The sequence below is a fragment of the Panthera onca genome, chromosome D3, assembly GCF_046562875.1.
Source record: "Panthera onca isolate mPanOnc1 chromosome D3, mPanOnc1 haplotype 2, whole genome shotgun sequence".
NCBI lineage: Eukaryota > Metazoa > Chordata > Mammalia > Carnivora > Felidae > Panthera > Panthera onca.
This window is the reverse complement of record NC_138350.1, coordinates 65,113,050-65,129,092: the sequence shown is the minus strand read 5'-3', so window position 1 is coordinate 65,129,092 and position 16,043 is coordinate 65,113,050. Positions and strand designations below refer to the sequence as shown.

The following is a 16,043-nucleotide window of genomic DNA, read 5'->3' as shown; positions in this document are numbered from 1 at the left end:
CCCATTACAATTACATGGTCTCTGGGGGAAAGTGAAAGCAGTGGAAGTGATTCTGAGTAGAGATGTTTTTCACATTACACCAGAGACCTCATACTATACTCTCTTCCTGAGGTTTCTAGAGCCAGACCATGGGAAAGTAGAGCAGGAGGTAAAAGGGGTTTTCAGTTTTCCATAATCCCTGCTCCCGCCATGCTTCAAACTCCTTTGTCCACCTCTGTCCTCCCTTTATCAGGGTGTCCAGCTCTCATACTGTCCCTTTCTAGGGCAAATAGCCTCCAATCCCCCCACGGAAGGAGTGACAAATCATGCTGCTCCCTAAGCCTCCCCAAGAGAGATTACATTTGTCAGGGACTGACATTTTGGTCAAACACTTACTATGAACCAGGCGCTGTACTGAGCAATGTACACATGTTTCTAACAACCACTGACCATCGTATGGCTCATCTATGGCCTTAAAAATTTTTTTTTAATGTTTATTTATTTTTGAGAGAGAGAGCATGAGCAGGAAAAGGGCAGAGAGAGAGAGAGAGAGAGAGAGAGACAGAATCAGAAACAGACTCCAGGCTTTGAGCTGTCAGCACAGAGCCTGATGTGGGGCTTGACCTCATGAGCCGTGAGATCATGACCTGAGCTGAAGACAGATGCTTAACCAACCAAGCCACCCAAGCGCCCCTCATCTATGGCCATTAGTTAATGAAATAACTCTCTTGGCTGAAGTTGAGAGCTGAAATTCTGTCAAATATGTTTGGCTTGGTCAGGGCAGTGAACTAGCACTCCTCGAGCAGGCCCTGGATCCCGGAGAGATGGGGGGGCCCTTGGGCATCACGCATGGCCATGCACGCCCTCAGCTGGCATAAATTACTAGAGTGGCCAATGCAAAGGCTCTGACTGTTTAGATCTTTCAGCCAGTCTTGCCAAAGCAGAAGCTTCTATGATGAGGCCAAAGGAAAGCTCCCAAGCTTGTCTGAGGAAGCACGTGTCACTCTAGTTCAGCAGAAAAGACATAAAGGTTGAGGGTCCCTAAGGCTTTTTCTTGCCTTACTACAGTTTTGGGTCCCTTAAGTCAATGCTTACTAATAGTTCAGTCTTACTTTCAATGCTTACTACTGGGTCAATCTGATGAGTTCATTTGAGGAAAAACGTCATGTAGACTTTTGATGACTTCATTCAGCAAACATCTACGCAGTGGCGCAAATGTCGGCTGGGCAGGGGAAGTCCTGGATCATCAATGGAGAGAGCTAGCCCGATGGACTGTATGCATATAAGAAAAAAAATCTCCATTGCAATTAAGATGATGAACTCAAAGCAGGTGTACATAGACCCATAAAATATTACATCCTTTAGAAACCTGAATGGTGGAACTGGCCCAGCCTGTCCTTTTCTTACTGTGTGGCTACAGAGTAGTTATATTACAAAGCATGTGCATTGTCCTCTCTGGACATTCAGGGTCAGAGTCCGTTGCCTACAGAGGGGTGGGGAAAAGCCTGGGAAAGAAGGAGATGGTTGAGAGGTCCAGTTATGGTCAGGCTTTCCTACTTGTCTTATATGTATTAGGTAAGACAGGTGCTTCCCCATAAGTGTACCTTTATTACTTCAAATTTTTTCTTCACAGTGCCCCTCAGGTGGCAGATTGGGCTAAAGTTCAGAGAGGCTACATGACTTGCCCAAAGACACACAGCCAGTGGCTGGTTGAGTCAGCATATGGTGCAGGTTGGGGTGCATACTCTCTTTTGCCTTTTCCACCAGACCATGTGATATTGTGCTGATCACCCTGAGGGGAGGCAGCCAGGTTTACTGGAATGAGGTACAGCTTGGGGAAATGGTAAAGAATGAGGTTCTGGAGCCAGATTATGCAGTTTGAGTCTTAGTGTTCCCTACTTCCCAGCATCATGGCCTTGGGCTAATTATAGGGCCTGAGACCACCCATATGCAAAATTAGGACTGTGGTAATATCTACCCAGAGTTGGCTTCATGGGCATGTGACCAGTGCAATTGTATATAGTCTTGTGCTTAAAAGGGCCCCAGGCTTGAGGTTTGATGCTCCACAAGCACCATCTTGAAATTCTTAATAATTCAAACATATTCAATTGTTCAAAATCCTAACATTGTGTTTTATATATGAAGTTTGATAGGTCAGTGGACCATGAATGGGGGTGACTTGGATCCTTGGCTTATACTCAGTCCTGCCTTCTGCTGCCTCTCCTGTTCTCAACTGCCTTTAGGTGCCCAGGGCCTCTTCCTCCTGGCCCCTCACCCTGGGACTGCTGCTACCCTCTGTGCTCAGGTGCGCACAGGTGTGGGGAGGGTTGGAGTTAGGTGATACACCCTGCAGCACTTTGGCCCATTCCTGGTACTGAGCAGAACCTGGCATATAGATTGCAGTCCCTTGGGGGTCATGCATTCACAGTGGGCTGGGCTGGAGGGCTTGTGGGAAGGGGAGACCCCCGGCTTAACTCTCCAACTTTGATTGGGGCTCAGTGTGGCAATCTGATGGCTGGTGGGAGGGAAACCTGCAGAGAGTGGATCTTTTGTGTGTACACTTAGTCACTGGGTGGGGCCTTGTGCAGTGAGAGTCTGTGCTCACCTAGCAAGAATCCCTGCACTTCTGGGACCGCATCATTAAATAGCAGATAAAAACATCATGATAGGTTATGACAGGTCAAGAAGAGAGAGGGAGGGAGTGGTGGTGAGGGTGCAGAGGAAACCACCCAAGGAAGAATGAAAAAAGTTTTATATTTTAGTACCCTTAACTGCATGTTTCCCCAGCTTTTTTTTTTTTTTTTTTTTTTTTAAAGTAGGCTTCACACTCCAGGGCAGAGCTCAGTGTAGGGCTTGAACTCACAACCCTCAGATCAAGACCTGAGCTGAGGTCAAGAGTTGGACGCTTAATCAACTGAGCCGCCCAGACACCCTTCCCCTGCTTTTTAAACAAAGGCTCCATTAAATCTGTATCTGGCCCTGAACTACCCCAGGGCTTGTCGAGGACTGGACGAATGAGGACCTGGAAGCAGTGGAAACGGCCAGTGTATGCGTGGTGCTGCTCAGTTCACTCTTGGCCATTTCCTGGCAGGACACGTGAGCCATGGTTAGGTTCCTTTCCTTTGGAGAGGGAGGGCCACAGCCATGCTCTAAGCAAGGTGGGCGGTGTCCCTCCACCCATCAAGCCCATAATAAAGCAGAGTCATGTGCCCTCTTCCTAACTCCTGACAAGCTTCTTTAAATCGGGCCAGGCACAGAGAGGCAGCTCCCTTTGCAATAGGGCTGGCAGGGGCCAGGGCTGAAGCAGGCATCTCGCTGAACCCAACTGGAAGGAAGCAGGGGGATCGTCATGTGGTCACATCCGCTGTGATTCAACTCATTTCCAGCATGATAATGAATTCAAGAACGAGCTTCTGAAATGAACTCTCCATCAGGAGGGAGGCGGTAATTGTGCTGGTTATTAGCGATTACTCCTGGATGGGGGTTAGGGGTGTGAGCAATAGAATTAAATGAATTTCCTTTGAAAGTTCTGCTGCGCAAAGTAAGAGATATAAATGCTACATTATGCGTTTAAAATACCTCCCGGGTTTGGTTTATAGACTTGTTTATATTTATATATTTATTTGAATGTTTATGGCCTTCTCTCTGTCATTTCACATTGGTATCTCCATACTCATTATGGTTTTATGGCCGCTTTTTGGAAATCAGTGGCTGCACACACCAGCAAATGATTTGATGAGAGAAGGAGATCCAGAAAGGAAAACAAGTTTAATATTGTAGTTAGTGGGGTGGGGCGGGAGGGGGGAGGAAGAGCTTTCCCTTGGGGTCAGAAAGCTAAAAAATGAAGCTCGAGGTCTGCATGCTTTAGTTAGAACCTTGGGAGTTGTTGCTTAGAAGGCGGCCAGGAGATGGTCAAGTTCCACCCCTCCTTGGAGAGATTAGGAGGCCTTGTGAGGTGGAGACACTGATCAGAGATCTCATAGCTTATTGTTCAGGAGTTAGGACAGGGGCCCAGGTCTCCTGATGGCCGCTGTTGCTCCAGACCCACCCTCTTCCGTTCCTATACCCAGGGACACTTCTCTATTGGGCACAACAGGCACTGTGCCCAGAGCCCATGATAGTTTTCAGGACCACAACATTGCTTTAATTTCTTTAAAATCAGAAAGAAAAAACACATATAATCCGGCCTGCATTATATTCATCTCAATACCAATGTGGTCATAAAATATAATTTTTAATATTTTTTTATGGAGAAAGAGACCTATGAAAGCTGAGTGCCTAGGGTCCCCACAAGTCATAACGTGGCCCTGCCAATACCGACCACCCAAGAGGACTGTGGGAGAAATGAGGGAGGTGAGGAGCAGTCCATTGAATCCTCCCCACCCCACCCCCACAGCAATGAGGTTCTGCTTCCTCCCCATCCCCACCTCTTTTAAGCCACCATATCTCAGATGTTTTTCTGTCTATCTCTCCGCAGGGAGATCATTTCAAACAGGAAAGAGGAGGCTCTGAGTATAATACCTTATGATGGGTAAAGAGTGACAGAGATAACCCATGTGGGTAAATGCACACTGAATTGCAAACCCCTGCTGAGTTCAGAAGGCACTTGAGGATGCTCTGAGTCTCAGGGTCTCCATGGTATATGTGAGCCACAAATGCTGTGTGAATGTGGGGGTGGCCTGTTTAGTAAAAAAGTAAAGATGTGAGATGTGTCAGGTACCTCTGCTTGGGTACATACTGATTAGCCTGCACCTCCTCAAACCTGATCAGCCTGAGGTCCCCAGTCTCAGTAAGAGAGACTGTCACTCACTGCTATGGACTGAATGTGTCCCCCAAATTCATATGTTGAAACCTACACCCCAATGTGATGGTATTAAGAGGTGGAGTCTTTGGGAGGTGATTAGGTCAAGAGAGTGCAGCCCTCACGAATGGGATTAGTGCACTTGTAAAAGAGACATGTGAGGACACAGCAAAGATAGCTGTCTATGAACAAAGAACGAACACCAAATCTGGGGCGCCTTGATTTTGGACTTCCCAGGCTCCAGAACTGTGAGAAATAAATGTTTGTTGTTTATGAGCCCCCCATCCCAGTCAATGGTTTGTGTTGCAGCAGTTGGAATGGACTCAGACACCCTCACCCAAGTGCTCTAGACTCTCTCTCACACCCCACACTGCAATGTAGCAGCAATTCCTATTAGTTCCACCTGTAAATTACATCTGGAATTGGCTTTTCTCATTGCCTTCATTGCTAGTGGCAGAGCCTAAGGCACCATCATCCTTCTCCTTGTTTATGTGTCTCAGCTTCCTCCTGTGCCTGCCTCAGTCCAGCTGGAGCAACCTGAGTGGTCCTTTGAATACGTAGCACGAGTCCCTTCCCTGCTGAAGACCTCTCCAGAGACTGCCCAGCTTGTGTAGACACAAGCTGAAGTCATTCTGCCTCCTGCTTGGCCTCCACACCTGACTTCTGGCTACATCTCTGACATCATCTTCTCCTCTGCCTAGAGCATGTTAAATCCACCCCTGCTCCAGGATCTTTGCATGTGCCACTCCCTCTGCGTAGACCACCCTCTCCTGGTTAGTCATGGTTCCTCAGAAAGGTATTCTCCAGACACCCCTCTACTGTAGCACCCCATCCCCCACTGACTTTCCATCTCTCTTACCTGTCACTTTCCACAGCACACTACCACCATCTGACACTCTGGCACACCCCCATTTGTTTCCTGTCCTTCCCTCCCACTGGGATGAAGCTCCTTGAAAGCAGGAACCTTGTTTTACTGTCAAATCTCTAGGCTTCTAACAAATTACGTGTTCAAATAATATTTACTGAATGAACGAATTAAAGTCTGGGGCTGTAAAGTAATTTGTCCTTTAAAAATGTCTGAACATCTGTCTGTATGGGCAGGTTTCCTATTTTCACCCTAGATTTGGATCCTGAAATCTTGGTGATTCCTCTTCTGGCCTCTGCCTAGTTCTATCCCTCATCTCCTCTGAAGTGCATTCTAGAAACAGCCAGGTGGCTGGTCTCCTAGCCCCTCCTCCTGTTGCCAATGGAGGGTACTCCTAAGATGGACTTTAGCCTGTCCCTGCCCTGCTGAGGACCCTTGGAAGGCTCCCTGCAGTCTTCAGGGTCAATGGCCACTCCTTAGACCAGTGTCCAGCCCCGCTTTTTGCCCTGCCTGCCTTACCCTCTTGGCTGCACTATCCTATGGTTTTTTTTTTTCAGTTCCTGAAATGGGCCTCAATACCTCAAGCCATAACTTCTGTATACCATAAACTATTATGACAGTATCATTGCTCAAAACAGTTCTCAAACTGGAAGACAGAGAAGGGAGAGGGATAAGAAAAAACCACTCCCTACCCCCAATAAATTTCCAACGGAACTATAGGCAGAGGAATAGCATGAGGAGCCAAGCTAACACAAGGTGCTGGGGAAACCCTGCTGGTGTATTTTGTCCATGAACTGAGCCAGCATTTGCAGGACACACATAGTCAGCCCTATGGACATCGGGATGGGCGCTAGTGGGGCAGAGGTGCGATGGTCAGTTTGCAGTGGGGGCAGATGATAGACAGGTAGTTCTGGCCCAGAGAGGGAGCTTCTCTCACCAGGGGAGCTAGTCCTCAGTGAGGAGGCAAAGACATGGGTGAAGGTCAGAGGAGAACATGGGCCTTGGCATGGAGGTGAGCAGTGTGGTCAGTTCCAGGAAACGCAGAAGCACAGAGGGGAGTGTGGGCAGGTGAGAAGGTGGGCTAGACGCCACTCTGAGGAAAGCATGATTCAATAGGAACCCTGTGGGTGGTTGCTGAAGGAGTCTTAGCCCCCAAAGCGATGGACCAGGTGTAGAGATTAGAAATACACTCTCCTGACAATGAGGATTTGGAGGCAGGGATAGCAGGTGGGAGGCTATTTCAGGCACCTGCTGGAAAAGTGATGACAGAAGCCATGCAAACACTCTATCTTGGAGACCTGGTTTTGATAGGGTTGGCTGGCAGACACCCACAGGGCCATTCCTGGAGGACTGGGACACTGGACAACCATGTGAGATGGGGAGGCTTCAGTAGGAGGTGGGTGGGTCTGACAGTAGAGGAGGTGGGGGCTGAGTGGCGGGAGGACAGAGCAGTTGTGATGGGCAGTTTAGCCTGTCAGTGTGGCTGGGCTATGTCCCTAGTTACTCAAGTACCGATGTAGGTGTTGGTACATAGGCATTTTGTAGATGTGATAATAGTCCATGATTGGCTGATTTTAAGAAGATGATCCTGGATGATCTGGGTGGGCCTGATTCAATCAGTTGAAATTCCTTATGAGCAGAACTAAAGCTTTCCTGAGAAAAGAAGTAATTCTGCCTGTGGACAACAGCTTCACCCCATGCCTGAGAATTCCAGCTCACCCTGTGGATTTTGGACCTGCCAAGTTAGCCTCCACAATCATATAAGCCAGTTTCTTGCAATAAATCTCTTTATGTACTATGTATTATCTTCTACTGGTTCTGCTTTTCTGGTTGACCTCTGATGATACAACCCCTAGGAGAGAACCAAGCCCAGCCCCTTGCCTGAGGCAGGTCTCTTGGTTCCCTCCAGTAAGTCCTGCCCCAGGCTAGGGTACTTCTTCCCCTTCCTCCTTTTTCAGGAGCTGATGGAGTCGCAGAAGCAAAGAGGAGTCTGTTTAGGGAAGGGCATTATGTACCTGCCCATCCTCTGAGTGCTCACAAATACAAGCACCCATAATTTTAGGACTGGATTTTTGCCTCTCAGAGAGACCCAAACCCACCCAGCCCCATGTGCCTCACTTTAGTAGGTATCCCCTTTCTCTTGTCCTAACCTTGGGCAATTCCCTTTGGGTCTGATGCATCACAGGAGAATCCCTATGCTGGTGTCTTTCTTTCCCTTTTAATTCTGTCTCCTTGCTCCCCAGTAAGGGCTTGAAATATATCCATAGTGTTTTTTAATGACTATCCTGCTCTATCTGCATATGCCTCCATTAACCAAAGTCAATCTCAGGAGTCCTGGGGGTGAGATCAATTTTGCTCCAGATAGCCGTGCCAATTTCCACTGCTTCCAATAGTATTTCAAACCTATCAAGAGCACTTGGCAAGCCAAACATTTCCACATGGTTTACACACATTAATTAATTTAGCCTCATGCCACCATAGCAAGACAGGAGAGGGCAACTGGAGTGCACAGGTAGAATTTATGGAAGGGCTGATGGGGAGAGGTTCCCTATGAACAGGGGAAGGGGGACCTTCCGGAGCAGATGCTTTCCTCCCATCCACAATGGGTGGTTGTCTTTTTCTTGGATGGAATCTGTACTACTCAGCAGGAGAGCCTCCATGAAGCATGAGCAACACAAGTTCTGTGATCCCATTTCTGCAGTGTCTTCATGATTGTCAGGGGACAAAACCTTCTTAATGAGTATGCTTAGGGCAGCCTGCTTGGTCTGATACTGGCTCTCAAGGACGAGGTCAGGCAGACGGAACAAGGACACTGCCCACAGGCTGCAGTGTGTGGGAAGGGGGGCGGGTGGAGACCGGAGGAGAGAAGAGGCTGAAAGCTAGCTCTAGTTCTGTGCCAGGAAATGCGTGGTCTTCTTTGGTCCTAACCCCCACAGCAACCTGGCTAGGTAATTATTGCTATTTTCTTTTTACAAAAGGTGAAACTGAGGCTCTGCCTGGCTTTAAAGTCCTTGCTGTTTCATGTATACACTTCTCTCACATGGAAGGAAGAGTTCAATTGCCAAGCTGGAAAGAGGTGGTGATGCTCAGTGGAGAGTGCCTGGTTTCTAGCCCCAACCACGTGACTTCAGGTAATTCACTTAATGTCTGTGTGTCTCAGTGTAGTTAATGGTTAAATGGAAAGACAGTTTTGTGCAGTGGCAAAAGTGTGGCATTTGAAATCAGACTGTCTTATATTCTAGAATCTTCTATGCCACAGCTTTTTTTTTTTTTTTTTTTTTTTTTAATAAAAAATCTAGGCATGCCTGGGTGGCTTAGTCAGTTAAGCATCCGGCTTTGGCTCAGGTCATGATCTCACGGTTCATGAGTTCGAACCTCACATGGGGCTCTGTGCTAGCAGTGTGGAGCCTATTTGGGATTCTCTCTCCCTCTCTCTCTGTGCCCCTTCCCTGCTTGTGCTCTCTCTCTCTATCTTAAAATAAATAAATACACTTAAAAAATAAAAATAAAAAATCTGTAATGCCTATCTTAGGGTTATTGATGAAATGGGATATTGTATATAAAGTGCTTAGCACAGTGCTGGTGGCCATGTTGTTAAATGCAAAATAAATGTTAACTATTTTTAATTCCTCATAGAGACACTGTGGAGATAATTTTTTTCAGCTCATTTTTAATGAGCTTCTGCTTTTTGCATAACATTATGTTTGGTACTATAATAGGTATGAAAACACACTGAAAGGTTGTGAGCATACTATTATTTTCATATGAAAGGAAATAGTTTAAAAAGCTGGTTGCACAAGTAGATAAAATTGTTGAGTAGACAGTTGAATAAATAAGGTGGTCAGATTTTAAGGATTAATGCAGAAAGGTTTCACAGAAGACTGAAAGTCTGGGCAGGGTTTGGAAAGAGGAAAGGGCTATGTTTTGGAGAAAGAAGTGTTCATTTCTGGAGAGGGGATAAAATCTCACAGAATGGGGAGGAAAGTGTGGGTTTGTGTGCATGCATGTGTGTGTTTGTCTGCACCTGGGTGTGTGTTTGTGCGTATGTGCGTGTGTGCACATGTAGGTAAATGTGTCTCTGTGTGTGTGCATGTGTGTGTCTGTGTGCACATCTGGATATGTGTGTCTATTTGTGTGTGTGTCTGTCTGTGCCTGTGTGTGCATGTGTGTGCTTGTGCCTCTGTATGTGTGTGTACATGTGCATGTGTGTGTGTGTGTGTGTGTATGTGCGTGGCTGTGTATTTGTGTGTACATCTAGGTGTGTGTGTGTGTGTGTGTGTGTGTGTGTGTGTGTGTGTGTGTGTTGGGCAGTTACCTGGAAGGAGCCTATTCTGGTGGGGTGTGACCGCTGCCCAAGGTGGAGTCAGAGTAGTGGTATGCCCTGAGGTCCATGTGTGGGAATCTCATTTTGGTAGCAAGACTTAGGCTGTAGAGTTCTTGGCTTGTTTCCTAGAGTTCTAGAATTGAACACTAGAAGACATCTGGTTCAGCTTCCAGTCTATCAGGCTAGTAATATTATCCCAATTTTTACAAGGAATAGAGGAGGTGGTGCTGAGTTGTATGGGTCTGTATCACCGACCCCGCTCCCCTTGGTCCTCCCCTCTGTCCCACCACCTTCTGTTGGCAGAGGTAACAATTGATCCAGGAGAGAGAGGAGAGGAGGGTGTCAGGGAGGAAAGAAGAAAGAGACAAGCGAAACCTTGTCCTCACGACAAAATAAAGACCAAAAAAAGCTCGGTGAGCAAGTCATGGAGTTAGTAGAAAAAACCTCAGTGTCATTTTCTGACTGGAGGAGGGCTGTTCACTCTGCTCCACCTGCTGCCATGCCCTGGTTCCCTTGAACCTTGTATCTAATGTCCAATATTCTCTGATGTGTCTTATTTTTAAAACTCACACTGTCCCAGCCAGATCCTAATACTCGGCGTCCTTGTGTTCTCCAGCCTGGTACCCTGTACTTGACTCGTCTGTACCACAGTACTTCTCAAACCTCTCCTCTACCGGCAAATAATCCATCCAAATGCATTCACCCTTCCCTCCACCCCCTAGTGCCCTGACTCTGTTCTAACCCTGCACCCATGCATGCTGAGCTCTGCTCTTCAAGGTCCTCACTTAAATCACATTTTCAAAAAGAAACAATACTGAATACTTCATTTGTTGAGAAATTTCCCCCGCAGGTGCTTTTTTGCACCGACCAATGCCTTCTCCACTGGTCAGTCAGAGTTCCAAAAGTATTTACTGAAGGAGTATAGGCGCAAGTTGGTGGGAATGGGGTGGTGTTAATGTTGCTGTGTTGACAACACAGAGCCCGATGTGGGGCTCAAACCCATGAACCGTGAGATCATGACCTGAGCTGAAATGAAGAGTCAGACATTAAATGGGCTGAGCCACCCAGGCGCCCCTACTAAAAATTTAGAATTACATAGATACACATTGATGGCTTGTAAGCATTTCTAACCCTGGATCTTTAGTTGTTCCACAATACAGGTTCCAAGTGTCTCTTGGACTCTGTCAGATTGGAGAACAGATCTGGAGAGTATCTGATTTATTATCAACAGTCACTCAAAGGAATGGTCTCACTTTATGGCCCAGTTACTCTGTGCCTAGCCCTTATAAGGAAAGACACTTGTAACATTAAAGGCTAGAGAGTCTGCAGCTCAGATCCAGGGACCTGGGGGTTTGAGCCCAGCTCTGTGGGGCTGGCTATACTGGGCCACCATGCCCCTCACTAGGCCACAGTGCTTTGCGTCCTCTTGTCAGAGGGAGCCAGACCAAAGAGGACAGGGGTCAAGTGCTGCCCCTTTCTGCTCTTAAATGCCTATTTCTCTTGGCTGTGTGAGGTCTTCAGAGCTGGTAGGAACACAACACGGTGTGTTTTGGCTGTGAAACAGAGCCCTGGGGACTAGGCTCTGCCTTCCAGTCTCCGGGCTCAGGCAGCATGCTTGGCTACTCGGGGGAATCAGCCTCCTCCATCTGCTTCCCAAGGGGGGACCAGGAATGGGGCAGCCAGGTTCCTGTGAGAGCTGTGTTTGTGGTGTTCAGCCTCCACTGGAAAGTTAGTGGGTTCTGTCTGATATCCTGCTATGTGGTGTTGGCAACAAGGACATCAGAATATTTAGATGTGCAGAACAGTGGCTGAATTTTTATTTATTGTATAGGCATTTGTAGACTCATAGATTGGGATAGGAAGGAGGGGAGAGATTCAAAGATTATCTAGTGCAATCCTCTCATTTTATATGTCAAACAAATGGAACTGGAAGGTGAAATGTCTGTCCAAACTCCCCAGCAAGAAGGTGGAAACTGCCACACTGGGCCAGTTCCTCTTGGTCAGCAGGATGTAAGAGAGATGTTGTCGTTGACTGTTCCTGACCCCAGGGTCACCATACACTTATTTCTGCCCCCGCCAGGGATGTATAGATACTGGACTCTCTGGTCCAAAGAGCTTTGCTCTTTGCTGCTGCAAAGATATCAATCCCACGGTTTCTTGTGACCCCAAAGACCTTCCCCAGGTCTCCCAATGCCTGAGACTTGAAGCTTGGAAATCTAGTGGCTCTACTGATGGTGGGGGGAGGAGGGCTACCCCCATCACAGCCGTGAAATTGATGAGCCATCTTTGACCCTCTGGCTGCCTTCTTATAGGTGCCTCTTTTGGTGGAGGAAAGCACTCAGGTAAATAGCCTAGAGCCTTGTCACTCAGTGTGCTCCTTGGACCACTGCAGTACCTGCAAGCTTGTTAGAAATGTGGAATCTCAGGCTCCTTCACAGACCTACTAAATGAGAATCTGCATTTTGACGAGATGGCTAGCCAATTTGTATGTCCATTTTAGTTTGAGAAGCCTTGGCTTAGAGTATTAGTGACTTAATGCCACCCACACTCAGGGGCTATTTATATTTCAAAAGGGTAAAGAGAAAGCCTGAGCTGTTTATTTCAAAAAGTATATTTCCAATGGGAGTGAGAAGAAGGGGAGTTAAGACCTTCTCCTCTGACATTGATATTTAGGTCTGTGTGTTTGGGTGTGGGGTTGGGGAGGGTGGCAGGCAGTTTGAGAGCTCAGGCTCTAGAACCTGATTGTTGAGATTCAGTTACTGGCTCAGTCGCTTATGTCCATTATGTGATTTTAGTTGGCTACAAGACTTTGGGAAATTTGTCTCAATTTTCTCATCTGCAAAATGGGGATAATGGTGCCACTATATCATAAGGTTGTTGTTATGATGGAATGATTTAACTCATGCTAAGCTTTCGAGACAGCACCTTAGCATACTGTAAGCCCTCAATCAAAGTCAGCTTTTATTCTGATCTCTTTCTATACATAACACTGGGCAAGAGATGCAGCTGCTTGTACCATGTGATGTTCCTATATCAGGGACCACTACATGGATGACAGGTGAGTCATGATGTTCTGTGTGCCCTTCTACTCCAGGCGTCCGGACTTTGGATCCCTACGGTGCCAAGACGTTTGGGGAAGAAGGGCCCCACTTGGCTTCCTGCAAGGTGAACTCTGCATGTACATGTGAGCTCCTGAAATTGCCATGTCCTGTGGAGGTTTCCAGAAAACAAAACCAATTCACCTCCAGGGAGCCCTCACCCTGATCTGTTTGAAAATAAACATGCAACAGTTTTATGATGTGAATTATAGTCCAATAGGAAATGAACTTAGAGTGTCCAACTTCTTTAGGATAGACTGTTTCATAGCTGGGGTTGGGGGGTAGTCTAGGCCTATGAGTTCATGCAAAAAACCCATGTCGTCAGCAGCTCTGATCTGGGGCAGCCAGTGAAGGTGTCTGAGGTGTGCTTTGGTAGAAAGAACTACACTGGGATTGAGGAGCTGTGGGTTTTCTTTCAATTTGCTGGACCTTGCGGGGAGTCACTCTCTTCCCTCCTGCTGCCCTTGGCCCCTCAGCTATGAAACAAGGGGTGGAGTCTAAATATCCACCAGGGATTGCTGGAGTCTCCTGTGCTCTGAAACAATCATCCCAGCAGAGAAACGGTCACAACAGCTGGAAGCTCAGCAACTTGAGAGGGAGAGGGATCATGGTGACCACCCCCTTTCCTGGGAAGAGTCAAACCTTGAGAAAGCCTTGTGCTGCTGGGGTCTGAGGGAGCGCTCATACCCAGACACAGAAATCTGCAACCTCTTCAGAATTCCTGGCGCTTCTCTGTTTCCCTCAATAGGGCCTCCTGTCTCCCAACCCTGCCCCAGCCTCGCCACTTCCCCCTTCTTCGGCAAGTTAACCAAATTCTCTCTTCATGGACAGTTCAATGGAAAGTTAGTCTGAAACGACAGTATATCATATTTCACGAATTTAATAGGGTTTTCATGATTTTACAAAGTGCCTCCACCAGACACTCACAGCTGGAGGCGGCTCAGCAGGAGGCTGAAGCCCTGCATCTGGGTTTTTCAACTCTTGCCAAAATCCATTGAATTTGATCCGGAATGACTATGAATCTTTGGAATGTACAGTCCCTTTTCTCTTGCCTTATCCAAATAAAAGAAGGGGAGGGGGGAGGGTGGTGTGGGGAAATGTCCTATGAGAATTCCATATGGAAACACTAAACGTGCATTATGAAGGATTTCCTATAAACAAAATCACAGTCAGAGATGTTGGACCCTCACCATGTCGAAAACAAAGGGCTCTTGTGTGTGTGTTTGTGTGTGCTTTAAAACATATACATGTATTCATTCGGGGTATCTTGGCAGCCCCCTTCCTCTCTCTAGCTGACTCTCTCCCTTTCTGTCTTCCCCACCCCCCAAACTAGCCCCAAACTCCTAACAAGAACAAACTTTAATCGTTCTGCGCAGTAAATCCCCTACAAATAAATATCCAGGGCAACTTCAAACGCGCTAAATTGGAAGCACATGGGAAGAGCTGCACAGTCCTGGCCGAGGCCGCTGAGTTGTAATTTAATGTTATGATCTGCCATAAATGTGTGCCATAATGAGCCGAGTTTGGGTTTCCCTTCTGTGTATCAGAAAACTGCAGGTTTAAGTTTTTTCACATTCCTTTTTCTCTTTTGCTTTGCTTTTGTTCGCATCAAACTTCACATTTAACATCCCCCACAACTCCCACCTGAACGAAAAGGACAACCACAATCTAAACAAACCTTCTTCTTCCTTTAACCTCTCCCCGCAGCTCCTATGCTTCAAACCATGCATGACTGTCCTGTCTTTCCCTCTGCTGTAAAAGAATTATGGTTTAGGGTTTATAGGGTTTAAAAAAAAATGTGTTCTATCACCAGAATGGGAGAAATGAGGCTAAACCACCTCTGGGCCCTCTAATGGTTTTATCATAGAATTATAGCTGGAATGGGCTGGCAGGAACTTGGAGAGGTCATGAATTCCATCTCCCTGCCTCCACACTGCTTTATCTGTAGCACTGAGGCCGATGGTTACCCACCTTCTCCTTAGACATCACCCAGAGAGGTGTTCCTCTAACATTCTCTGGCACGTGAACCCCACCTCCAACCTTACAAGATGGAAAGGCTTTCACAAGTCCTATGGAAGTCACATGATTTAAGGCCATTTCTCCTTATTCCATCCTGGGGGATGGCAGACTTTTAGATGTCAGACTTTAGGATGACTTTATTGGAGAGAATACCTCCAGTCAAGTAGGTGGGAGAAAGTCTGGTTTCAAAAGGAAGGAATCCAATGCCAAGTTCCCTGTGTACAGAATTGCTGAATGCCAGGCTTAAAAGGGACTTCAGAGGCCATCCAGTTCAACTGCCCCTGTGAGTTGGGGACCCCTGAACAGTGCCTCTGACTGGCTGACTTCCAGCTTGGACCCAGGTCCTTCCAGGAGCCCACCATCTCCCCAGTCCATTCTCTCTTTTTTCAGAGAGCCCCAGTGATCAGAAAGCTGTCTCTCCTCCTGAGCCCAGATCTACATTCCATTTCTCACTTTTGGGGGTCCTCATTCTGTTCTCAGGAGCTACATGGAAGAACTGGAATTCTTCTGAATGACAGTCATGATTTATTATCATATATCATTGTAATATTTATGTGCTATCATTATTATGTTCCTATCATATCATTATATCCATATATCATTGTCATATTCATCCCAACTTTCCCCCTTCCATGGATTAAAAAAACCCAGCTTTTCATTCACCCCCCTCATTTCAATATATGGTCTAGACCACTCAGCAGAATCTTAGTTTTGCTTGTTCTACCTAAAAAATGAGGATAATTTTGCCATTAATTCCTACTGTCTAGAATGGCTGCAAAGATTGGAGTGAAGTGCAGTTTTATCCCCTCTAGCATTTTTTCTTCAGCACTGACACCAGCATTGGTTGGTGAGGGTGGGGAGCCTCTGGTGGCCTCTCATCTTCACTATCTGCACCTGCCTTTTCTAGCTGTGTGGGCCTTGGGCCACCCACTTCACTTGTCTGGGGGTTGGTTTCTT

General features: G+C 46.9%; 1 protein-coding gene and 1 long non-coding RNA gene across 8 annotated transcripts in view; one reads left to right on the top strand and one right to left on the bottom strand.

The window, feature by feature from the left end:
* The window catches only part of SLC14A2 (solute carrier family 14 member 2), a 425,016-nt gene that overhangs the window by 75,193 nt on the left and 333,780 nt on the right, over positions 1-16,043 (bottom strand). The window lies entirely within an intron of this gene.
* Positions 8,384-16,043, top strand: part of LOC132665954 (uncharacterized) — a 131,838-nt gene continuing 124,178 nt past the window's right edge. Inside the window, exons 1-2 of one of the 2 annotated variants that reach the window (XR_009604370.3) lie at positions 8,384-8,593; positions 8,693-8,776. This is a non-coding gene — a long non-coding RNA (uncharacterized LOC132665954). Of the gene's footprint in view, positions 8,777-16,043 lie in introns of both variants that reach the window. The other variant, XR_013551236.2, reaches the window with a different exon arrangement.